This window comes from Pinus tabuliformis, chromosome 2_2 (assembly GCF_031772625.1).
Source record: "Pinus tabuliformis cultivar Carrire ecotype Pingquan chromosome 2_2, CPIR1, whole genome shotgun sequence".
NCBI lineage: Eukaryota > Viridiplantae > Streptophyta > Pinopsida > Pinales > Pinaceae > Pinus > Pinus tabuliformis.
In genome coordinates, this window is record NC_142300.1 from 1228143411 (window position 1) to 1228169642 (window position 26232).

Consider the following 26232-nt stretch of genomic DNA (forward strand, 5'->3'; position numbering starts at 1 on the left):
CTGATAAATGCTTATCTGTTTGAGACCAGTCCTCTTTTCCATTTGGAGATACTGCGTAATGAATGCAGTCGCCTACTGTTGTACTGTTCCATGCTTTAACCGGCTTTCTGCCATTAAACAATCCTGCCCACTTTACCATCAAAGATCAATGCATGAAAAACTTTTCTATCGGGTCCGCCTTTCGGGTCATAGTGCATATCTTAACCGGCCAATCCTCCATTCTTCATATATTTGAAAATACACGCCAAAACACTACAAAACACAAAGATTTGCCTTTGGGTGGATTTCACCCATTATACAGTTTGGCTTCGGAAACCCATCGGGTTCGGGTTTCATCGTTGTCGGTACTCGCCATGCACTATTGGTTTCCCTTATTGCGATATGTCGATCGCAATATGTGCCCATACCTCCGATCCTTTGGTATCGCCGATAGCGATATATATATTTTAACTTATGCTTGGAAAACATTAAGACACAGAATAGAGGGCTGCCGGCGGAACTGAAATAACATTAAACAAAATCTTGAATACCTGTTGCGTCCGGGTTATCGGGTCGCTACATAACACATGGTAAAGCCCACCTGTTTGTTTTCACCGATAGCGATACTGCGACATGATCTCGACCGTTGATCCTGATGCGAGATCGACGGTCCTCATGAAATCGTCGATCATCATCTCCATCGCCCCAATCTCTTTGTAAATCCTCCATTGTGACTCGCCGATGCGATAGCGGTGATCGCTCATCGGTGGGATCTCCTGTGTCGCTGCCTTCCTCCTCCGATGCTCCAACTTGCCGATACGCCGATTCGGCGATCGCTGATCTTGTGCCCCGATCCTTGGTGATGTGTCGATGCCATATGCGCCGATGAGATTTGGACCATTGATCGGCCAGATCGAATGACTGTCGCGAATTGAGCTGAGCTGCCATCACTGTTCCTGCACGGCAGTTGGAATTAATATTCCAACGCTCCCCTTTAATTTCAACTGTTGGCATTCAGTTATACCCAGACACTTCATCAAAAATTCAAAGCTCTTCTGCCTATTCATATCAACTTTCCTTTCATCACTTTCATTGCTGTGCTCAGCCGCTCCAATCACGTAACATCCTCTTTCTCTCTGCTTTAGGCAATATTTCCAATCTTTGCATCTCCAAGCTATCCTTCAACATTTTCTTCTCTACTCTTATGACAGATTTAATTCCATATCTCTCCCATTTATTGATTACAATCGCACTGCTGTTGTGCCTCTCTTGCATTTCAGATGCAAACAACAAAACTTGCATTCACACTGTTGTGTGAGAATTATTCACCTGTGCACTGATGCATGCTTCCCTTTCTCACAATGGAAAAACATTTCTTCACACTGCTGCGTGGGTTACAATTCACTGCTCCCCTTAACTGTATGCATTGTTTTCTTTCGGTAGAGTCTTCTCAAAAGAAACTTAGTTCGGATGGGGAGCTCAAGGGACTTTCAGACTGTATTTCCTTCCTTCTCCATACTTGTGTAACTTTCTTCTTTTGCATGGGTCTAGCTTGTGTAAAGGCCCATGTTAAGTTACAGTCACGTGCCATATGCCCAATGTTATGACACTTGAAACATTCTACATTGTTCATGAGTAAAATTTCATGATTTCTTCCTGTAAAATTATTTCTTGGAGATTGTCGGAGACCATAACATCTATCTCTATGGAATGCTTTACAGTATTTTTCCATATGACCAAAGTTTGAACAAGAATAACAGTAACCAAAAAATGAACTTTGGTACCTGGGAGATGGAGGTTTCCTTGGTGTACTTCTGAAGCTTTTCTGCCTTGAGATCCTTTGCTGATAACCATTGCCTCTCGCATCTTTTGTCATCATCTACATTTCTTCTTGTAGCTGGTTTTCTATTTGGAGTAGGATTTCTTCTATTGTAGCCTTGATTTTGCTCCTTGCCTTTGCTGGAACTAGGAGCATTACAATTTCTTTCTGCCTTCTTCACATCTCCTTTGCTTAAAGCATTTTCATTCTTGCTTGAGGGTTCACCTACATACCCGAGTCCTGATTTATCATATGGAGATCTGTGATAGCTGAGCATGTCATCCAAGGCTTGAGAGCTTTTCATGATTTTGTTCATCCCTTCAACCTTTTTCCTGAGGAGGAAAATCTCTTCTTCCAATCTTTCGCACTCATTATTCTTCTTTGCAAGTCATTCCTCAGTTTCTTCCTTGCTACGAGTAGCTTCAGCTGCTACTATTTTAAGGGAGATGATATCTGACTTCATTTTGGAGATTTCTTCATTCTTTGCTTGACTGCTCTCCATTTTCTTTTCAGCTTCTTGTGCATGTTTCTTGGCTTCTTGTAGTTCAGACTTAAGGGAGGAAACCTCTACCTTGTACTGTCCAATCTCTTCTACAAGCTTGATCACTTTCTTGTGCCTTTGTTCAAGTTGACTTGACAAGGCATCTTTCTGCTTCTTTGCTTTACTCAATTGATTTGTCATGGTTATGACTTCTTCATGATGCTTCCTTTTGCTTTGATCAAGTTCCTTCTTAAGCTTGGCGAGCTCTTCATCCCTTTCTTTTACTTGAAGCTTGATGAGGTCAACCTTCTCATTTTCAGCTTCTATGATGGGCTCATAATTTCCTTCTTGACTGATGGTCATGGTCAATGCTCCCTTTGCGTGAAGGTCATGAAGTCTGTCCCATATATCCTTTGCTAATGAATATTTTCCTATATTCTTCTTTACAGAATCAGGCAGTCCAGCCAAGATTGTCTTTGCTGCTTTTGCATTGTACTCCTTGGATTCTCTATCCATCTTGCTATCATCAATCACTGATTCCCAAATTTCAATCCCTCCAGACTTTAAGAAAGTCCTCATTTTTATTTCCCATATATCAATGTTCCCATTGAACCTTGTGTTATCGGGATAAGTGTCTATTTAGAACTGCTCTATCCCACTAAGGTGTGACAGTTGCCTTAGAAACAAACAGAGAAAACTACTCTTGTATTTCCTTTATGAATTAAAGATAGAGGGGGATAGAAAGAACCGACCTGTGTCTTGCGCTAATCCTTTGATCCAATCCCTCTCTTCTTTGACAGCTTCCAGCTACCTACTCCCTTACTTGCCCAGCTTCACCAAGTTCCTGTAAGATCACAAAAGAAGAAAACTACACAAAGACATGGATCTATATTCATAAACAGCTTAGGATCAGATTTAAGCTAAACATACAAATGTAGCAAGCATCAATGATACACAAGCATGTAGGAAAAGCTCAAATAGTTTTATTGATATAACAAGAAGATCCAGGAGGAGTTACAACCGATGATTCCTGACCCAGCATCAACCTCCCAGCAAAGAAGCCCCTCTTCACCTCCAACAAAGCATAAATCACCCAATACTCTGATCTCTATCTCAAAACCAACAGCAATTCCTTGCAATGTACAAAATTCCAGCCTCTCGATCTCTGGGATGAGGGATCCATATATAGATGTATGCAAGGAGGATGAGTCAGCTTATGATTTGATTAGTGTCTTCTCTCTGTCAGTTCTTGCTTCCACTTGGAGACTGAAAGCCTCTTACTCATCCTTGGTCGAATTCAGTGAGGCAAGTGTCATTGGAGAAGATTCTGGCAGCTTCCATTGTCTTTCCACCTCGCGGAATGGCACTGCCATTTGTCATTTCCTGCTCAATGCACCCTGATAGTGCATTTAGGTGCGTTGCAACGCACCCAGCTAGTGTATTTAGGTGCTATGCAATGCAGCTAGCTAGTGGAGCAGCTGAAATTATCCTGTTTTGACTTATTCTGAGCAATGTCTGCTGGAGAACTTCTGGGAGAAGCTGTAATTTGTTGACCTTGTTCCTTTAGGGGTTGGAACAACACTTTTAGGGACTTAGGAGCCCTTGGTTTATGGACATTTCATGCTTGGTGCTGCAAGGCACAAAAATGTCTATAACAGCTGCCCCCTAAAGTATGAGGCCGTTAATTGGGTGAAATGCTTTAATATGAGGATCCAAAGTTCTTTCAATGCTGGGAGGAGACCTGTAATAAGATACAATACAATACATTATCTTCATACTATTTTTCATGATCTAGCTAAGGCGGGCATTCCCATGCTCAACTTTATAAATTCATTTTCATGTACATAGGACAGACAATCGTCTGAGTGTAGACTGATGATTCTGATAGAGCCATCATCCTTTTGGTAGGATGATTATCTGTGCTGCAATGTTGTACATTTAATGTCTTTATTTTCCTGAATATATATCGCAGCCCGGATGGATGAAACTAGATCCGGGGTCTTCAATCTCGTCCGATCTTCACTCGATGTACAGGTCGATCCATGTGAGAAACGTTCTGAAGTCGAACATTGAAAGACATCGCTTGATTACCAGTCAATGATGTAAATTGTTAACAAGCGCGAGAGGAATCACCGATAATGATAATGACCCTCAAGGTACTACAGTACAATTCACGTGGTGTGAATAAAGGACTTGGCATCGAACACCACGAAAAATCTTTCGGTCGAAGGCCATTGATGTAAACCTGTCGCCGGAAGTGAGAAACTTGCCATTAAGGCATGCAAGCTTCAAAGTACTGAATGGGGTATTCCTAGATCGACTTCTTGGATAATGAGCTGATGTCGACAAGAAATGATCCGTCAAAGTAGGGCCTTAATGAATCCCACATCAATGACACGGAATGAAGCAAATGATTTTGATGGAGGTGAAAACAATCTGATGACATACGGTTCAGGATGGCGGTCATGAAAGAATGAAGTATAATGTATGGTAGTGGGTGGGACACAGGTGACTTCTCTGGATGACTTCTCTTGAACATGTCGGCGACACTTATGTGATGGATTGGTAGCATTAACCCCAAATGTGGATGGTATGGCGTGACCATGGTGATGTGACCGGTGAACGAAACAACCCAACCCGACTCGGACACGGAGTGGAAGTGTCATGTTCAATAGCGACTTGCTACCAATAAAGATTTTTTGAGTTTTCTTCCCAATTTTTCCCCAGTCATTGCTGACCAGTACCTCTTTATTTTTGTCAAGCTTGAGTAGGATAACATATGCTTGTTCTATAATTTTCCCTTCGGGCAAACCCATCGCTATGTTTTAACGAGCCTAGCGATAGTAAAACTTGTTCTCGTCTAAAGACAAGTTTGTCGCTATTAATCTTTTTAACGAGTTTAACGACAAAGATAACTCGGTCCTTTTCATTTTTAGAGAGTCTGAAAAGGTACGTAAAGGTAACTCCAAAATTCCTTTTTCGTCATCTAATCCCTTAAGTTCGAAAAAGTATAAAACAATACAGAAGGGATGAATTTTCGATAGTTTTAACGAGCCAAACAAAACAAGCGCTCGATCGTTTTGTGCAATAATCCCTCAGGTCCAAAAAGATTAAAATCTAGAGGAGGGATAGCACTTCCTTTCCCTTTAACGAGTTGGAAGGCCAAGGACTTGGCAATCTTTTCATATTTTACGAGTCAGTTGAAAAGAGCTTAAAGAAGACTTGTCTTTTGAGTAACGAGTGATAAAATGGGTAGCAGCTGATTCCAGGTAAGGTTTGGAATTTTCCAATCATGTCAGTGTCACAAGGATCGCTAGTGAAATCACTCTTCGCAGCTGTTCCTCAAAATGGGTAAACAATCAGATGGAGGTGAATGATCGGCCAATGTAAAAGTGGAGGTGACAGTGCAAACACGACCAAGGCTTTAATGGATGAAGTACTACATTCACGGTGGTTATTTACCAGGGAATAGTTCATTTTTTAACGAGATTAAACGCGGGTGGAAACGTTTGCTTGGTCCAGGTTTATTTTTTAACGAGCTTGAACCTCGCGGCAAACACTGCTCGATCCAGGTTTATTTTTTAACGAGCTTGAACCTCGCGGTAACACTGCTCGATTGCATGGTCTTGTTCTGATTTTACCATAAATAGCTTTGTTCTTTCAAGAATTTAATCAAACTCATGTGTACATGCAGATGTTGGTCCTGTTCATCCAGTAGTTCGCGTGAGAGTACCAACTGTTGCCCCAGCAGGAGAGGCCGTCGGAAGAGCTGTTCTTCGCGACCTCGATGTGGACGAGACTCTCACAGCTTTGCAGGAGCAGGTTGAGGGCCTCACTCTCGGTATTCCGGATGTGAGGACCGATGAGCTACCTTTGCGGTTACAGCGGCATACTACTGGTGTGCCCAGACGATGGACTCGTCTCTTACGCATGATTGCACAGGCTGTGACTTGCTATCACGAGCATTATTAGACTAGGGTGCCCCCTAGCATTTTGAGTTTTTGGGTCATTTGACCGATTTTGTCTTGGTTACAGAACATTATGTGTAAACCATAAACAGTTATATGTATTTTTGATTTTCAGAGTTTTATTTTGGTTGAGCTACATGATCCACATGCGAAACATTGATGACATGTTTCATTTTATAAATGTTGCAAATGTCTATCTAACACATAGTTTGCTAATGAGTCAGTTAATGTGTTTAAGTTTCTGGAAATATGTTGATACTGAATAAGATCAAATTGTCTTTCCAAAATCTTAACCCTTAGGAACATGCGATAAATAGTTGGGTTTCGGACGGAATATATACCATTGAGTTGTAGTATTACGAGTTGTGAGTCTAGCCTGACAATTAGTTGGCGTATACCATGAGTGATGGCATCAGAGAGAAGCTCTATCAATGCACTATACTCAGCGATGTTATTCATTGATCGACCAATACATACACCTCTGAAACTTACTAACTCGCCGCTTGGATCAAAAATGGCCTAGGCTGCGGAGGACAGGTTCCGCGAACTACGACTCGCTCCGTCGGCATATCCAACACATGGCTCCAATAGGTTTGACATCTGCAATAAATGTAAAAATTGGATTACTTGACCAAAACAAACACTCTAGCGAAAACAAAAACATAACAAAAGCATGCCGGTTACCATTACACATAGTAACGCTTGAGGTACAACCCATTACGGGGTTGTGCCAGTGGAATTCCGTCATAATCCATTAACTCATAGGCTCCTTTCGCTAACACTCGTTTAACAATATAGGGGCCCATCCATAAAGACTTAAATTTACCCGCTCCCAATTTATCGGATTCTTGGTCGTAAAGCAAGACCAAGTCACCTTCTGAGAAGACACGGGGTTTGACATTTTTGTTGAACTGTCCCTTGACTCGTTTCTTATGGGCTTCGTTAGCCAAAGCGGCGTCACGACAGGTTTCATCCAATTGGATTAATTCCAAGAAACAAGCCTCTTCTTCTGAAGTTCCAGGGAGGAGATCAATTGCGAGTTTGAGAGATGAGATTTCACACTGGATTGGTAAGACTTCTTCCAGGCCATATACCAGTTGGAAGGGTGTGAACCCGGTTGCATTCCTTACCGATGTTCGGTAAGCCCACAAGGTTGAGTACAGGATTAGGTGCCATCTTCTTTTGTGAACTCCGATCATCCTTTGCAGCATGCGTTTCAGGACCTTGTTGATCGCTTCAACTTGTCCGTTGGCTTGCGGATAATACGCAGTAGAGCTGTCGTGAGACAACCCTAGTTTGGCAGCTAATTCGACCATCATGTGATTGTGAAAATGTGATCCATGATCTATGACTATAGCCTGTGGTACGCCGAATCGGCGACTACATGATTGAAAAAGAAGAGGGCAGTTGTTTCACTAGTATTATCTAATGTAGGCATCGCCATGGCCCATTTGGTAAAATAGTCAACTGCGACTATGATATACCCATGCCCCCCGGTCGAGGTGGGGTTACATGTCATGAAATCGATGCCCCATTTGGCGAACGGCCCAACAGCAACTATTGGCTGTAGAGGTGCGGGTGGTCTTCTGGTTTTGCTATCAAAAATTTGACAAGCATGGCAACTTTTGACTGCGGTTATGCAATCTTTGAACATTGTTCGCCAAAAGTATCCTGCTCGTAAAAAAATTTGTGCTGTAGCATATCCAGATTGATGCCCCCCACACGCGCCTGAATGACACTCATTCAGGACTTTTTCGGATTCCTCATGGGTGAGGCACCTTCTCAGAACTGTATCGATACCACGACAGTAAAGTGTATCACCGACGATCATGTAGTCTTTTGCTTGGTATCGAATACGTTTTTGTTCAGAGTGGGAGGTGTTTGGCCTAAATTTTTGGGTTTGGAGATAAACGATTATATCTCCATACCACTCATTGCTTGTAGATATCAGAAACAAACTCTCATCCACGATTGATTCTTCGGATGTTTCATCGTTGGACGACGATGGGAGATCGCATAATAATTCTGCGAAAACTAGAGCTTTCTTTGATTTGGATTTTACAAATTCCAGATCAAACTCTTGTAGGATTGCTATCCATTTTGAGTATTTGCCCCCCCAGTAACTGTCGTGACAATAATAAGTCATGGGGTTGCAATCTGACAGAATGGTAGTTTTCCGAAAGAGGACATAATGTCGAAATCCATGGAAAATTTTAGGGGCTAATGTTCGCCCAGTGGGCTAATTTTCCATGATTTTTCCACAAAAAAGATTCGCCAATTTCCAATTTTATAAAAGACGATTCGCCCAAATTTTAGAATATAAAATTATTTTACCTTAAAAATCGCCAACATTATAGAGAGACTATATATAAAATAATTATAAATTTGATTAATTTTACAAATATATCAATAAACATTTATAATTTGCATATTAGGGATTAGTGAGATTCGCCAATGTTTTAAACTTCAAGAAAATTTTCCATCCTTAAAATTTTCCTTGTCGAAATCTCTGTATTGCTTGAACAGCTGCAAGTGCTAGCTTTTCAACGTAAGAATATTTGCTTTCTGTATCATTTAATTTTTTACTTAAATAATATATAGGATGCTCAATTCCATTGACTTCTTGAACTAAAACCATTGCAATGGTCATATCTGCTGCAACCAGATACAGGTTAAAGTCTCTTTGATAATCAGGGGCGTACATTAATGATGCTTTCATCAAGGAATCTTTCAAAGCATCAAAGGAAGCTTGCGCAACCTAATCCCAGACATAGGGTATCTCCTTTTTCAAAAGACGTGTATAACCCTTAGCAAGTTCTGCGTAATTTGGAATGAACCTCCTCAGAAAGTTTGCTTTCCCTTGGAGTTTCTGAATTTGAAGCAAATTTGAAGGTGGAGGCAAATTTATGATTGCCTGGACCTTACATGGGTCGAGACGAATCCCATCCTTGGAGACTACAAATCCAGGTAAATGAACAAAACTGACGCAAAATACACATTTGTGTGGATTGAGTCGTATCTTGTAGTGTCGGCAACGTAGAAATATCGCTCTTAAATGCTGCGGATGATCAGTCCGCTTTCGCGAATGAGCCGGAAGGTCGTCGAGGTATGGTTGAACGATGTTTTTGATGTCATGGAAGGCATAATTCATTGCCATCTGAAACGTCGCCCCTGCGTTCTTTAAACCAAAGGGTAATTTTCGATATGCGAATGTGCCCCACGGAAAAATAAATGCAGTCTTTGACTGGTCCTGTGGGCGGATATTTATTTTATTATACCCGGAGAATCCATCCATGAATGAAAAGATTTCGCATCCGGTGCATTCATTAATTATCTGTCTAATGAAGGGTGTAGGGTAGTTGTCTTTTGGACAAGCTTGATTTACATCCCTATAATCGACGCACACTATAATTGTCCCTTTTTTTTTCATAACAGGGACAATATTCGATACCCAATCGGTTAGAGGAACTGGGTAGATGAAACCAGCATGGAGAAGTTTTTCAACTTCTGCCTTAATAGCAGCGGCTTTCTTTGGGTGCACCTGCCTTAGTCGTTGTTGTACTGGTTTGACATCTGGATACATCTTAATTTCGTGTTCAACGATACTCGAGTCAATGCCTGGCATTTCACTGTATGACCAAGCAAAGACATCTCTGAATTTGCGAAAAAGAGCATCATATATTTCCAGCTCTGAAGGAGAACAACATTTGCCAACATAAATATTCTCTACAATATCTGTTTTGGTTGAGATATTTATGGCTATAGTCTCTTCAATGTTGGACAAGTTTCGCTCGGAATCCACCGTATTTACAGTATTTGATAGAAAATCAAAGACTGAGGGATGATAAAGGTCATTTTGAGTATCTTCTCCATAATCCGGAAGAAGAGAACGATGGTGGGAATCATTCCATGGTGCTCCTTCGATTACCATTGATTGGACAATTCCTTCGTCGGTGACATGCACTCACGACCAAGGATCAGAAGGAGTACCATATTCTCTAGACCTATCTATCCAAACGCTTGTTGAGCGTTGTTTTGTGTTTGCCTCCCATGCTAGAAACATTGATTGCTATAATATTTCTGTTGGGCTTCGGGGCAAAACCACTGCATGATCCATGTCGATATCGTTTTCTGAGATCTTTGTAGAAGATATCATGTTGCAGGTTCCTATCGACACTACTTCCGCCAGATTGATTGGACGTGGAAGAGCGAAGGTTCCCATTAGTATAGGATCTTTTCGTAGGATTACTCCGATATTCTGAAGCGAATGGGGGCTTCCATGGATCATGGGAATTCTTATTGTAACTTGAGAACCACTGGGGAGGAAGTTTTGTTGATCGATGATTGTAATTCCTCCTTGAAAGGGAAATGCAATCTTTCTAAAATAGGTCGACACAACAATTGCCATGGCATAAATCCATGGTCTTCCTACTAGGATGTTCTAATCAAGATTCCCATCGATGACTTCAACATCTATTTCTACCGTTTTCCCTCCTAGTTAAACATTCAAGTTATTTAGGATACCATATGGGGTATATGTCCTTCCGTCGAATGCTTTTAATGTCGTCGAAGATCGCGGCAAGGTTGGAGATCCTAAAGTTTTCCAGCAACTCATCGACATAATGCATGTAGATGCCCCCTCATCAATAATTGTTCGATGAACAGTTTTGTTGAGAGCTTTCACTTGAATAAGGAAAGCTAGTTGAGCCGGTAACTGAGGATCGTATCCTTTATGATTGAAGGATACAAGATCGGAATCCTTTGGGTCAATCCCACCAATGGCTGATAATAAAGCCTGCCTTTGGGATGGGCAATTTTGTAGTACTTCAAGAGTCGACATAGCGGATGGCGATTGGGCCAAATCTTCCACTATGTTATAATGTTGTGCTGCTCTAGCACGGGATTAAATGTCCATTTGTGTACTACTCCCTTTGGCAGTTTTATCATTAATTTAGGAATGGTGGGTGGCACAACTTCTGTCGAAGTTGTTGTCGAACTACTTGGTTGATCTTTATCCTTGTTGTTCGACAGCTGTGGATTCCCATAATCTTTGTTCCTTGTCGATATCAAAGCATCATTTTGCTGTTTTGAAACCGACAACATTAGCACTTGAGATGGGGAAGCATTTCCACTTTCAACCAGATTTGTTCCTGGATTTGGAAACGGATCAGTTAACACTATGGAGGTTTTTGAATTCTTGAAAAATTTTGTAAGCTCAGCTCTGTGTGGAAAATCTAAAGTCCGATGATCCTCATCGCATATCATGCATGGAAATTTTAGTTTCCTATTTCCAGGAGGGTTTGAAGAAGATTTTTCAGGTGATGATTCCTCCTGTTTCTTCTTCTTCCCTTTGCCCTTCTTCTTGCTTCCTGGTTGTTTGGTTTCTTTTCCTTTATCTGTCGATACGACATTTACTTCCGAAGCAAGAAGTTTGTCTTTTGCATTTTGACCTGAAATCTTACGGGCCTTCTTGGATGTAGCCTTTGTCGATTTTGTGTCTGTCGTGCCAATCATGCCATTGCTGGCATGAGAGTCATTGTTTGATTTAGGAGGAGGAGGAATTGAGAATTCCGGTCTAGGGGCGTCAGGTATTTTGTCGTAGAGCGTGCCAGACTGAGTGTAAATCAAGTCCAGATATTGTGCACGAGCGATAACTTGCTCTTCTGTTACGACTCCCCCCTTTGCCACATCTTCCGTGATGGAAGGTAGTAATGACTTGATAAACCATTCAGCTAATAGCTGATCGGGAATGTATGTTTTTACCATCCTACGACAACGTCGCCACTCATGTATATGATCAGATATGTGAGTGGCCGTTGTCTGTTTGAAATTGGTAAGAAGTTCTGTTCCCGTTTCGTACCTTATTGGTAATTGAAAATGGGTTAAAAAGGTCGTGGCTAAGGTACTGAAGTTGTCGAACGAAGCTCTAGGCAATTCAATGTACCATTTTGTCGCTGGACCTGTTAACGTCCTCTGAAAGAGGCGAAGTCTTAACGAATCATCATTTAAGGTGTTTGATGAACACCATAGATGAAAGGTCATCACGTGATTCGATGGATATTCACCCGGATTTCCATTAAATTTAGGAATATCTGATGGAAGTTTATGTGGAATCGTTGGCCACCAAGGGGCGTAAGCAATTGGATCATTTGTTAACCGATCTAAATCAGGTAACTCTAAGGTTGCCACAAAGGGTATCTACTGATTCAGGTTAGGTGAAGCATACCCTGGATAAGATGGGATTGCCTGAGCAGTTGGTCTTTGCATACCAGCATAATGCATTTGATGTTGGTATGACTGGTAAGGTTGGTGGACATGACCATTGTAAAATGGTTGATTTTGACCGTTTTGAATGTACGGCTATCTACTATTCGCAAAGATTTGCTGCTCAAAACCTTGGTATACTTGTTGGAATTGCAGTTGTTGGTATTGCACCAACCATGGTTGTGAAGCCATGTGTTGTTGCACTATACTAACCGCTGGACCAAGGTGAGGGGTAATTGTACCCATTTGGACCTGTGTCGCCCCACTAGTTGGCGATTGTGGTTGAGTCGCAGGGTCAAGGGGCTGTTGCATTACAAACTGAGAAACCTAAGGTTGGCATACAACAGGCATTGTTTGAACTTGCGACACCGTCACAATAGCTGGCGTAGTCGGGATATTCGACATAGGTACGCATTGTTGCATTGAATACACAACTCTTGGTTGTTGAGGTAGTATAGGTACCCAACCACTTGAGGTAATTCCAGTGTAACCTGAATGTTGTTGTGAACTCCCGTATGGATATCCTCCCAGAGGGGATAATGAAAGGGCATACTACCCCCCATATGGTGGTAATCCGAAACTCAAGGGAATTGTTTACCCTTGGGGACCGGACTACCCAAATTGACCTCCAAATGGATCAATTTGTTGAGACTCAACATAAGAGTTTCCAGATATTATTCCGGATGAACAAACAGGAACGGACCATACTGTCGTAATAGCCCCTGAGTGGGCTCCTTCTAGCACCTGAGAGCTAGTCGGGACAGATGGTATGCCAGCGAACATTGTAGGAGTGATAGCAGGGAGTTTTGCCGTCGCCGTGTCAGATGACACAATCCTAGATGTTGACGATTGCTCAGACATTTGTAGTCTATCCAAAATATTACCTAGCGATTCTACAGGAGCTTCCACTGGTGTTAGACTAACTTCTGATGAAGAAGGATATAGAGTGATCCCGACTCCAAAGTGTGTCGGAGTACTTGTTTGAGGATCTTCTACAATTTCTTCAATTGCAATCAGACCAGGTGGAAGGGGAAGACCGTCAGGTCCGTAAAATATTTCTGGTGCCGAAGAAGGTATGGAATCGACAGCGACAGATGTTTGAAGAGCAAGACTCTCTGAACCGGTTGTAGATGGAACTGGTTCGGTAACACAAGTGTTTACTCTCAGACTAGGATCATTATCACTGTCCCTCTGTGGCTGTTGAACTTCTTCTGTAGAGGCAGGGATTCCAGAAATGTTTGGAGTAACCGGAGTCTCTAATGTCGTTGGAACACTTGTTTTAACATTAATAGGAGATTTGGAACCGGTTAAACGAGTTCGCTTTGTCCGTACTGGTTTCGATTCTGGAGACAAAGACGGTTGACTCGTAAGCCTTCGCGAACGACGGGGTTTCAATTGACTTTCTTCCACGATTGCGGATTACTCGATCAACTAAAATAAAAAGGGGAAGTATTTTTCCGAATTAAATGAATTTTAGACGCTTTTGACACAACTTGTTTTTTCAGTTTTTAAGAGTTGAGAAAAAACAAAAGATGACTCTAGTCTCCTTCGATTTTTAATGAGCCTGAAGTGACAAGTGCTCAGATGGACCTTTTCCGTTAAGGAGTCTGAAAAGGAACGAAAGGGACTGCTCTGGAGATCTAGGTAGAGGGAGTACCAAACCAATCACAAAACTGCAGAATACTTTTTACGGTACAGCAGTCAATCTTCCTGAATGCTGTGTTCAGTGCATTACGATCGATAGGGCGACAGACACGGCTTCGTATGGATAAAGGATTTAAGCCTATAGGGGTCTCCCAATATATACTCGACGGTACGTGGGAGCACAAGTCCATACTGGCACTTATCATCTCAAAGTGGAGGAATTACCCAACCATCAGTGAGGACAACAGTTACCAGGCTTTACGACGCCGGAATACGTCTCTATCCTAGACCTCTAAATGTTGTGCGTTAAGTTCCAATGCGTTGTTAGATTCATTGAATTTATTTTAAGTTGATCTTTCTTATGAAGTTTTCCTTTTGGGTTCACCACGAGATGTAGATGTAATTCCTAAAATGTAATCTAAAGATGATAAGCAAACTTTTATCTCTTTTCAACAATGAAAATCCTAGCTACTAGGGGAAAATAAAGACACAATCTTTTCACAAAGAGCAAAGAGCACATTGTAAATGCACTTTCCTAAATCAAGCCAAACAGACTGTCAATATGCAAATGCACATGTGCATGTATTTGTTTTCGACTTTCTTAATATTGATGCTAAAAAGAAAGTTGATGTACAAATCTGAATTTGCGTTCAAGCGACAAACACAAACAAGCTTATTTTCAAAATCAAAAGATAAAGACGATTACGACGCTTTACGATTTTGAAATAAACACTCGTTTTGACACTAGAAAATCACAAATTCAGACCAAAGGCAAAAATAAAAGTATAGTCGACCATCAACAGCAATCAAACTTTCTCCTATGATCGAAATCGACACTTGCGACAGATCTAAATCAAAGGACGACAGTACGACTATGCTACTTTTGCAATGGAAAACTGTAAACGACTCAACAAACACACAAAAACATCTACAGTTCTTTTGTACAAAGGAGGCGGAATTACAACAAGGAAAAGGGGTTTTTAAATAGACACATACACTGATCACAGGCTACAAAAATCAGAGACAAAACTGGAAAGAATGAAACACAAGAACCTCAACTACACAGGGCTAGTCTGATCAGCGCACCTGTAACACAGAGAAACAGGTTTGTAGCGCAGGTTTCCCTTTCGAGAACTGCGCTGAAATGCAGCAACTCTTAACAGTACCTACGCTGGGCTAGAAACGAGAATATGTCCGGGTTCTGGGTCACGGTTTGCAGTTTAGTCTTTGGTTTTTGGCCGAGTAAAAGCAATCAGTAATGCACAATTAGGGGGTAGATCTAAGGAGGGTCTAAGAGCTATCACAAAGGGCAATCAGATCATTTGTGAATCAACTGTTCAAATCATAAACAGATCCAGTGAATGGATTGAAGTAGCAGATGTCTACTTTGCATTTGTTATAGCAAATGCAGTTTGAATGCTACTCATAAGTTTATGAATCAAACAACAAAAAGATACACAAAAAAACTAATTAGACAATCATCCCCAGTATGGTCGCCATTTTGTTACCGGGATAAGTGTCTATTTAGAACTGCTCTATCCCACTAAGGTGTGACAGTTGCCTTAGAAACAAACAGAGAAAACTACTCTTATATTTCCTTTATGAATTAAAGATATAGGGGGATAGAAAGAACTGGCCTGTGTCTTGCGCTAATCCTTTGATCCAATCCCTCTCTTCTTTGACAGCTTCCGACTACCTGCTCCCTTACTTGCCCAGCTTCACCAAGTTCCTGTAAGATCAAAGAAGAAGAAAACTACACAAAGACATGGACCTATATTCATAAACAGCTTATGATCAGATTTAAGCTAAACATACAAATGTAACAAGCATCAATGATACACAAGCATGTAGGAAAAACTCAAATAGTTTTATTGATATAACAAGAAGATCCAGGAGGAGTTACAACCGATGATTCCTGACCCAGCATCAACCTCCCAGCAAAGAAGCCCCTCTTCACCTCCAACAAAGCATAAATCACCCAATACTCTGATCTCTATCTCAAAACCAACAGCAATTCCTTACAATGTACAAAATTCCAGCCTCTCGATCTCTGGGATGAGGGATCCATATATAGATGTATGCAAGGAGGATGAGTCAGCTTATGATTTGATTAGTGTCTTCTCTCTGTCAGTTCTTGCTTCCACTTGGAGACTGAAAGCCTCTTACTCATCCTTGGTCGAATTCAGTGAGGCAAGTGTCATTGGAGAAGATTCTGGAAGCTTCCATTGTCTTTCCACCTCGCAAAATGGCACTGCCATTTGTCATTTCCCGCTCAACGCACCCTGATAGTGCATTTAGGTGCGTTGCAACGCACCCAGCTAGTGTATTTAGGTGCTATGCAACGCAGCTAGCCAGTGGAGCAGCTGAAATGATCCTGTTTTGACTTATTCTGAGCAATTTCTGGTGGAGAAATTCTGGGAGAAGCTGTAATTTGTTGACCTTGTTCCTTTAGGGGTTGGAACAACACTTTTAGGGACTTAGGAGCCCTTGGTTTATGGACATTTCATGCTTGGTTCTGCAAGGCACAAAAATGTCTATAACACCTTGGAGTCTCAAATAGGATGCTTTCAAATAGATTGTCTTCTATTTTAGTAGAAGGGGGAGACACATCCTTAGGAGGATTGGAGACTTTCTTCTTTGACCTCGCCATTCTTAACTATGCTTCAAATCCCTGACTATGTATTTAAAATGACTCACTGTTTCTTCAACAACAACACAAAAAATTAATCTGAGAAATACCTGGATCCTTTCTTGACTGAGCCTTCACTCTGCTGGAGAAGCTGCTGCAACAAGAGGAACCTTCCTTCAACTTCTTTGACACTTTCAAAGATCCTGGACTAGATCTGATACCACTTGTCGAAAATAATTGCCAAGGGTGATTTCAAACCCAAAAGACCAGAGAAAAACGCTTTGATACCATGTCGGGAATTTTTCTGCTAAAATTCAAAAAAAAAAAGAACAACAGAGAGTGATACTCTGTTTTACATCACACAGGATCTTTACACAGGATCTTGCTGCAGACTGTATTTCAGCTTGTTGAAGATAGAGTTTCAGCAATACAAATAAAGACTTCTATTTATTTACAGTAAACCAATTGTTACAAAACGTCTTCCTCTCAACAGAGGGATTCACTAGAGATTATGCTGAAGAGCATCTTCCTCTTAACAGAGGGATTCACCATTGTCTATGCTGAGAAGCATCTTCCTCTCACCAGAGGGATTCACCAGAGACTGTGCTTGAAAAGCACCTTCCTCTTGACAGAGGGATTAACCAAAGACTGTGCTTGAAAAGCACCTTCCTCTTGACAGATGGATTCACCAAGGGACTGCTTCAAGTGCAGTTCCAAAACCAAAACATTCTATGCACTATTGTGCATACCCATTACATTATTCTTCTATGTTGTTGCGTACTACATTTCAATCTCTTACCAGCAGGCATTACCCTTGTGCTTCTGTGGATACAAGCAACTATAGAACATAACGCACGCTGCTGCGTGCTCTGTTGTGGACTGTTGTGCATTTCATTACATTTTCACATGCGCTGCTGCACCTTCCCTTTCTCATTCAACCACACTGCTCCTCTGTTCTATGTTCTGCCTTTGCACTATTGTGCTTTCTCCTTACGCTATTCTTCATGCTGTTGCGTGTTCTCTTCTGCTCTCCCGTTCTATCTCTCTCATATACACAACTGTGTCTACACATACATATTGCATTAGGGGTCATAACTGTCTACCAACCGCTTTAACTCACTGGTGGAATCTCTGCTGCAATATGCTGCTCAATGAACAAGATCTGATCTTCTCGGACATTCTGCTGTAAATCTTGAGTGCGGAAGCCCATAACTAATAAATGCTCTGCAGTCCTGCTTGGGTAGGTGGCGTGAAACATGGACAAAGTCCATGACTGATAAATCCTGATCTGTTTGAGACCAGTCCTCTTTTCCATTTGGCCATACTGCGTAATGAATGCAGTCGCCTACTGCTGTACTGTTCCATGCTTTAACCGGCTTCCCGCTATTAAAAAATACTGCCCACTTTGCCATCAAAGATCAATGCATGAAAAAATTTTCTATCGGGTCCGCCTTTCGGGTCATAGTGCATATCATAACTGGCCAATTCTTCGTTTTTCATATATTTGAAAATACACTGCAAAACACTGCAAAACACAAAGATTTGCCTTTGGGCGGATTTCACCCATTATACAATTTGGCTTCGGAAACCCATCGGGTCCGGGTTTCATCGCTGTTGGTACTCACCATGCACTATTGGTTTCCCCGATTGTGATATGCCAATCGTAATATGTGCCCATACCTCCGATCCTTTGGTATCACCGATAGCGATATATATATTTTAACTTATGCTTGGAAAACATTAAGACACGGAATAGAGTGCCGCCGGCGGAACAGAAATAACATTAAACAAAATCTTGAATACCTGTCAGGTCCGGGTTATCGGGTCACTGCATAACACATGGTAAAGCCCACCTGTTTGTTTTCACTGATAGCGATACTGCGACATGATCTCAGCCATTGATCCTGATGCGAGATCGACGGTCCTCATGAAATCGTCGATCACCATCTCCATTGCCTCGATCTCTTTGTAAATCCTCCATTGCGACTCACCCATGCGATATCGACGATCGCTCATCGGCGGGATCTCCTGTGTCGCTGCCTGCCTCCTCCAATGCTCCAACTTGCCGATACGCCGATTCGACGATCATTGATCTTGTGCCCCGATCCTTGGTGAAGCGCCGATGCCATATGCGCCGATGAGATCTGGACCGTTGATCGTCCAGATCGAACGGCTGTCGCGAATTGAGCTGAGCTGCCGTCGCTATTCCTACACGGCAATTGGAATTAATATTCCAACACTCCCCTTTAATTTCAACTGCCAAGCGTTCAGTTATACCCAGACACTTCATCAAAAATTTAAAGCTCTTCTGCCTATTCATATCAACTTTCCTTTCATCGCTTTCACTGTTGTGCTCAGCCGCTCCAATCACGTAATATCCTCTTTCTCTCTGCTTCAGGCAAGATTTCCAATCTTTGCATCTCCAAGCTATCCTTCAACATTTTCTTCTCTACTCTTATGACAGATTTAATTCCATATCTCTCCCCTTTATTGATTACAATCGCACTGCTGTTGTGCCTCTCTTGCATTTCAGATGCAAACAACAAAACTTGCATTCGCACTGCTGTGTGAGAATTCTTCACCTGTGCACTGATGCATGCTTCCCTTTCTCACAATGGAAAAACATTTCTTCACACTGCTGCGTGGGTATTCACTGCTCCCCTTAACTGTATGCATTGTTTTCTTTCGGTAGAGTCTTCTCAAAAGAAACTTAGTTCGGATGGGGAGCTCAAGGGACTTTCGGACTGTATTTCCTTCCTTCTCCATACTTGTGTAACTTTCTTCTTTTGCATGGGTCTAGCTTGTGTAAAGGCCCATGTTAAGTTACAGTCACATGCCATATGCCCAATGTTATGACACTTGAAACATTCTACATTGTTCATGAGTAAAATTTCATGATTTCTTCCTGTAAAATTATTTCTTGGAGATTGTCGGAGACCATAACATCTATCTCTATGGAATGCTTTACAGTCTTTTGCCATATGACCAAAGTTTGAACAAGAATAATAGTAACCAAAAAATGAACTTTGGTACCTAGGAGATGGAGGTTTCCTTGGTGTACCTCTGAAGCTTTTCTGCCTTGAGATCCTTTGCTGATAACATTTGCCTCTCGAATCTTTGTCATCATCTACATTTCTTCTTGGAGCTGGTTTTCTATTTGGAGTAGGATTTCTTCTATTGTAGCCTTGATTTTGCTCCTTGCCTTTGCTGGAACTAGGAGCATTACAATTTCTTTCTGCCTTCTTCACATCTCCTTTGCTTAAAGCCTTTTCATTCTTGCTTGAGGGTTCACCTACATACCCGAGTCCTGATTTATCATATGGAGATCTGTGATAGCTGAGCATGTCATCCAAGTCTTGAGAGCTTTTCATGATTTTGTTAATCCATTCAACCTTTTTCCTGAGGAGGACAATCTCTTCTTCCAATCTTTCGCACTCATTATTCTTCTTTGCAAGTCGTTCCTCAGTTTCTTCCTTGCTACGAGTAGCTTCAGCTGCTACTATTATAAGGGAGATGATATCTTACTTCATTTTGGAGATTTCTTTATTCTTTGCTTGACTGCTCTCCATTTTCTTTTTAGCTCCTTGTGCCTGTTTCATAGCTTCTTGTAGTTCAGACTTAACGGAGGAAACCTCTACCTTGTACTATCCAATCTCTTCTACAAGCTTGATCACTCTCTTGTGCCTTTGTTCAAGTTGACTTGACAAGGCATCTTCCTGCTTCTTTGCTTTATTCAATTGATTTGTCATGGATATGACTTCTTCATGATGCTTCATTTTTCTTTGATCAAGTTCCTTCTTAAGCTTGGCGAGCTCTTCATCCCTTTCTTTTACTTGAAGCTTGATGAGGTCAACCTTCTCATTTTCAGCTTCTATGATGGGCTCAGAATTTCCTTCTTGACTGATGGTCATGGTCAGTGCTCCCTTTGCATGAACGTCATGAAGTCTGTCCCATATATCCTTTGTTGATGAATATTTTCCTATATTCTTCTTTACAGAATCAGGCAGTCCAGCCAAGATTGTCTTTGCTGCTTTTGCATTGTACTCCTTGGATTCTCTATCCATCTTGCTATCATCAATCACTGATTCCCAAATTTCAATCCCTTCAGACTTTAAGAAAGTCCTCATTTTTATTTCCCATATATCAAAGTTCCCATTGAACCTTGGAGTCTCAAATAGGATGCTTTCAAATAGATTGTCTTCTATTTTAGTAGAAGGGGGAGACACATCCTTAGGAGGATTGGAGACTTTCTTCTTTGACCTCGCCATTCTTAACTATGCTTCAAATCCCTGACTATGTATTTAAAATGACTCACTGTTTCTTCAACAACAACACAAAAAATTAATCTGAGAAATACCTGGATCCTTTCTTGACTGAGCCTTCACTCTGCTGGAGAAGCTGCTGCAACAAGAGGAACCTTCCTTCAGCTTCTTTGACACTTTCAAAGAGCCTGGACTAGCTCTGATACCACTTGTCAAAAATAATTGCCAGGGGTGATTTCAAACCCAAAAGACCAAAGAACAACGCTCTGATACCATGTCGGGAATTTGTTTGCTAAAATTCCAAAAACAAAAGAACAACAGAAAGTGATACTCTGTTTTACATCACACAGGGTCTTTACGCAGGATCTTGCTGCAGACTGTATTTCAGCTTGCTGAAGATAGAGTTTCAACAATACAAATAAAGACTTCTATTTATTTACAGTAAACCAATTGTTACAAAACGTCTTCCTCTCAACAGAGGGATTCACTAGAGATTATGCTGAAGAGAATCTTCCTCTTAACAAAGGGATTCACCATTGTCTATGCTGAAAAGCATCTTCCTCTCAATAGAGGGATTCACCAGAGACTGTGCTTCAAAAGCACCTTCGTCTTGACAGAGGGATTAACCAAAGAATGTGCTTGAAAAGCCCCTTCCTCTTGACAGAGGGATTCACCAAGGGACTGCTTCAAGTGCAGTTCCAAAACCAAAACATTCTATGCATTGCTGTGCATACCCATTACATTATTCTTCTACGCTGCTGTGTATTACATTTCAATCTCTTACCAGAAGGCATTACCCTTGCGTTTCTGTGGATACAAGCAACTACAGAACATAACACATGCTGTTGCGTGCTCTGTTGTGGACTGCTGTGCGTTTCATTACATTTTCACATGCGCTGCTGCACCTTCCCTTTCTCATTCAACCACATTACTCCCCTGTTCTATGTTCTGCCTTCGCACTACTGTGCTTTCTCCTTATGCTATTCTTCACGATGTTGTGCGTTCTCTTCTACTCTCCCATTCTATCTCTCTCGTATACACAACTGTGTCTACACATACATAGTGCACTAGGGGTCATAACTGTCTACCAACCGCTTTAACTCACTGATGGAGTCTCTGCTGCAATCTACTGCTCAATGAACAAGATCTGATCTTCTCGGACATTCTGCTGTAAATCTTGAGTGTGGAAGCCCATAACTGATAAATGCTCTGCGGTCCTGCTTGGGTAGGTGGCGTGAAACATGGACAAAGTCCATGACTGATAAATGTTGATCTGTTTGAGACTAGTCCTCTTTTCCATTTGGCCATATTGTGTAATGAATGCAGTCGCCTACTGCTGTATTGTTCAATGCTTTAACCAACTTCCTGCCATTAAACAATCCTGCCCACTTTGCCATCTAAGATCAATGCATGCAAAACTTTTCTATCGGGTCCGCCTTTCGAGTCATAGTGCATATCTTAACCGGCCAATCCTCCATTTTTCATATATTTGAAAATACACGCCAAAACACTGCAAAACACAAAGATTTGCCTTTGGGCGGATTTCACCCATTATACAGTTTGGCTTCGGAAACCCATCGGGTCCGGGTTTCATCGCTGTCGATACTCGCCATGCACTATTGGTTTCCCCGATTGCGATATGCCGATCGCAATATGTGCCCATACCTCCGATCCTTTGGTATCGCCGATAGCGATATATATATTTTAACTTATGCTTGGAAAACATTAAGACACGGAATAGAGGGCCACCGACGGAACTGAAATAACATTAAACAAAATCTTGAATACCTGTCGGGTCCGGGTTATCAAGTCGCTGCATAACACATGGTAAAACCCACCTGTTTGTTTTCATCGATAACGATACTGCGACATGATCTCGGTCGTTGATCCTGATGCGAGATCGACGGTCCTCATGAAATTTCCGATCACCATCTCCATCGCCCCGGTCTCTTTGTAAATCATCCATTGCGACTCGCCGATGCGATATCGGCGATCGCTCATCAGCAGGATCTCCTATGTCGCTGCCTGCCTCCTCCGATGCTCCAACTTGCCGATACACCGATTCGGCGATCGCTGATCTTGTGCCCCGATCCTCGGTGAAGCGTCGATGCCATATGCGCCGATGAGATCTGGACCGTTGATCGACCAGATCGAACGGCTGTCGTGAATTGAGCTGAGCTGCCGTCGTTGTTCCTGCACGGCAGTTGGAATTAGTATTCCAACAGCGCTAGTATTGAATGAGGGTCCACTTCACGCAGGCATAGTTCTGAAGGGGGATAGTATAAGTGCTCAAACTCATAAAAATCCATCTTGATCGTTCCAATCTTCTTTCGAGGAGGTGGAAGTCGCACCTTTTGGGGCGAATCCGGGTGGCAACAGTGTCACCCAATCAATATCTGAAGGTCTTAGTTTACAGTTCCAGAAAGGTCCCTTAGGGGATTGTCAAAAGCACTCTCCCGCCGATCTGATCTGCAGTATTTTCTCGTCTCTACTTTGTGGTGGCTCATATTTAAATTCCGTGGTGTTGATTTATATTGCTCTGAAGTGGATCGATACTATAACCACGTGATTTGATTCATCTTTGCGGTGCAAACACATTTATTCATGTGCGTGCAGTGATTTGGTACAATATTTTTGTGTTGCGAGCTCAGAGCTCATAGCTTCTCGGGCGATCTATAGCTTCTCCCATCGATCTGATCTGCAGTATCTTCTCGTCTCTACTTTATGGTGGCTCGTATTTAAATTTTGTGGTGTTGATTTATATTTTTGAGGTGGATCGATACTATAACCACGTGATTTGATTCATCTCTGCGGTGCAAACACATTTATTCATGTGCGTGCGGTGATTGGGTACAATATTTTTGTGTTGCGACCTCATACCTCATAGCTTCTCAGGTGATCTACAGCTTCTCCCGTGGATCTGATCAGCTGCTAGATTTGGCCGATTTGTAGCTTCTCCAACGATCTGCAGCAACCTATACAACAAAGGAAAATATACAAATTCTCGTGCAATCTACAGCTTCTCCCGCCGATCTGATCTGTAGTTAGATTTGGTTGATCTGTAGCTTCTTCTCCCGTAGATCTGATCTGCAGCTAGATTTGGCCGATCTGCAGCTTCCCCGACAATCTGCAGCTAGACAATCTGTAGCCCTCCAAGATCTATGGCACTCAAGTTAGATCTGCGGTCCAAGTTAGATCTAACAGGTCTGCCGCTCTGTCTGCCGATTCCTGCTCTTAGGTTTTATATTTATCCAGATCTGCGGCTCTATTGAGATATAGAGCGGCTCTCTAGATCTGCGGCTCTCCAAGTTGTAGATCTGCTGATTCTGTAGCTTCTCTTTGGTAATTTTCTATACTCAGCAGATGAGCATTCTCCAGATGGCTCCTAGCTTCGCGAAAATCGTTGTTGGCTCAGTTCCATCCACCTCTGGAGGGTAAGCCCCTGCCCATATCATCAGTGAAGCCCCAACTCCCACTGTTCAGGTGGTCCAGGCCTCCCTCGATGAGGCTTTGAAGTTCTCTAAAAGTGCTCTAATCTGTTGATTCAATGGTTTTTGGCCGCAATTGACAACTCTCCACAATTGGATCTCGGAGGTATGGAAGCCTCTAATTCCTAATGCAATTAATATCTACCCCTGTGCTAGGGGTTTCTTTATAGTAGATTTTGAAAACCCTGAAAGCACACAATGTATTCTAGATTCTGGCCCTTGGTTTTGGAAAAATTCAGGCCTATTCATGAGGCCATGGAACCCATCATTCAACCCCTCAACAATAGTGATAACCTCAACACCAGTTTGGGTGAGATTGCCAAACGTAACCTTGCATCTCTGGAATTTCTCTTCGCTAAAAGCCATTGGAAATGCGATTGGGAAATTTTACTGTAAGGGTCTAGAAAAAAAGGAATATGCCAGAACCACCTATGCACGCATGTGTGGAAATGGACTTCAGTGTCGTATTTCCAGCTGAAATACACCTAACAAGTAAAGACTATGTGTGGAACCAGAAACTCAATTATGAAAGTGTCCTCTTCAGATGTCGATCCTGCTTTGAGATAGGCCACCTAGCCAAAAATTTCCCAAAAGCCCCCTAGAAAAATTCTGCTAGAAAAAATCAGCACAGATCTACATGGTGGGAAGGAGCACAAAAGGAACACTACACTGTCATCAAAGAAGAATAATCTCAAGAAAGCTCTCAATCACAAAAAATCGGTGAAGAAAGAAACAACTCTCAAGACAAGCAAGGGGAAAGCCCTGCCCAACAACAAAATAGTGAACTCAACAATCCCTCAAGTTATGAGGGTACGAACACCGCACAAAATAAATCTCCATTTAACAGCAAAGTAGATCTCGTAGACCAAACTTCTTCTCTGACTATCTTCAAAAGGACAAACACAATAGATTGCGAAGCTAAGACACCAATGTCCCAAGAATCAAAAGAGATGAAGGGGATGCAAGATAAAGAAAGTTGGAAGATGATAGAGAAGAAAAAGAAAGCTACAACACCAATCTCACCAAGAAAGACAAGGAGCCAGAAAATTAGAAACTAAGAAAGAAAATTATAGGTCCGATAGACCAATTTGGTCTTAGTGGACGGTAACCATCATCATCATCAACATCATCATCATAAGCATGAAAACTCATAAAAATCCATCTGATCATTCCAATCTTCTTAATGTGGAGGTTCGCCGTTACACCAAAATACGTTCCAAATTAGTAACTAGGATACCTAGGGTGGAAATTACGGATTCTATAGAGGTGCGGTGATTCTTCCAACACAGCGCCTCAAATGAAACTTGGGGGAATCAAGCCTGGGTCCAAGCTCTGATACCATGTGGAGGTTTTCCGTTACACCAAAACTCACAGGTGTTAGTAAACATTCCAAACCAGTAACTAGGATCTCCAGGGTGGAAATTACGGATTCTATAGAGGTGCAATGATTCTTCCAACACTTATCGTGGAGGTGGAAGTCGCACCTTCTGGGCTGAATCTGGGTGGCAATAGTGTCACCCAGTGAATATCCGAAGGTCTTAATTTGCAGTTCCAGAAAGGTCCCTTAAGGGATAGTATAAGCATGAAAACTCATAAAAATCCATGTGATCATCCCATTCTTCTTATCGAGGAGGTGGAAATCACACCTTCTAGGTCGAATCCCGGTGGCAACAATGTCACACAGTGAATATCCAATGG